A 1,347-nucleotide genomic window follows, 5' to 3' on the forward strand; every position below is an offset into this window, starting at 1 on the left:
CTGCGGGGAAGGGGCAGCGGGTCGGCGAGGGCCTCGGCGCCAGCTCCTCTTCTCCGCTCCTACCCAGCACGCGCTGACCCTCAGAGCTCGCTCCTCGGCGGCTGGGGGCACTTTCTAAAGCGCCGTCTGTCTGCTCAGCCTCCCGCTGCTCCAGCGTCAGCTCCCGGCGCGGAGCCTCAGGCCGTGCGGCCCTCTGTGGCTTCGCACAGTCACCTGTGCCAGGACACCCCGCAACCCAGTACGCGCCCGGCTTCCTGTACAGCGGGGCTGCCTCTGGACTGCTCAGTCCTCACGGCCAGCCCCCCGCTTGACCGGCAGGAGGACCCCCGGAGCTCGAACACTGTTGTGTGCCTCAGGAAAGGCAAGACTAAGGCCAGCTCCAGACCGCCCTTCTCCCCAGACGCCTCTGAAATGATCATAAAGAGAGTAAGGGAGAAAATAAAGATGAATCCATAGACAAAAGACCAGCGCCAGTGGAGGAGGACCCCTGGCAGGGTACAGGAGACTGGAAGGCAGGGACCAGCTGGAGGAGCTGTGGGAGGGCCACAGGGAAAAGTTAGAAACAGGTGGGGTCCCCAGGACAACCCCCATCCCCCAAGGGGGAACTTCCCATGTAGGCTGCAGGAGACGGTTCCTCCAGACTGTGCTCAGCCTGAAGTTTACCATCCTCCACCTCCTTCACCAGAGGTAAGGGAAGAGGGGAGAGAAGGCAGTGCCATGCTAAGAGTGGGATTCATGCAAAATCGAGGTGAATTCTCATTCCTCAAAACACTAAAAACAGAACTGCCATGGGATTCAGCAATTCTGCTTTGGGGTAGATACCCAAAAGAGCTGAAGGCAGGAAGGCGAACAGACGTGTGCACTCCGGCGGGGAATGTTCACAGCAGTGGTCATTACTCACAACAGCGAACATGTGGAAGGAATCCAGGTTTCCACAACGGATGAATGGATAAACAAAATGTGGTAGATCCAGAAAATGGAATATTATTAAGCCTTAAAAAGTAAAAAGGGGACAGGCGCGGTGGCTCACGCCTGTAATCCCAGCACTTTGGGAGGCCGAGATGGGTGGATCACGAGGTCAGGAGCTCGAGACCATCCTGGCTAACACAGTGAAACCCTGTCTCTACTAAAAATACAAAAAATTAGCTGGGCGACGTGGCGGGCACCTGTAGTCCCAGCTACTCAGGATGTTGAGGCAGGAGAATGGCGTGAATCCAGGAGGCGGAGCTCGCAGTGAGCCGAGATCGCACCATCGCACTCTAGCCTGGGCAACAGAGCGAGACTCCGTCTCAAAAAAAAAAAAAAGTGGCCGGGCGCCGTGGCTCAAGCCTGTAATCCCAGCACTTT

The 1,347-nt window shown here is 57.2% G+C and overlaps 1 protein-coding gene across 1 annotated transcript in view; it reads right to left on the bottom strand.

The window, feature by feature from the left end:
• Positions 1-1,347, bottom strand: part of TEX22 (testis expressed 22) — a 24,074-nt gene that overhangs the window by 679 nt on the left and 22,048 nt on the right.

Source organism: Colobus angolensis, unplaced genomic scaffold, assembly GCF_000951035.1.
Source record: "Colobus angolensis palliatus isolate OR3802 unplaced genomic scaffold, Cang.pa_1.0 Scaffold32, whole genome shotgun sequence".
NCBI classification, from domain to species: Eukaryota; Metazoa; Chordata; class Mammalia; order Primates; family Cercopithecidae; genus Colobus; species Colobus angolensis.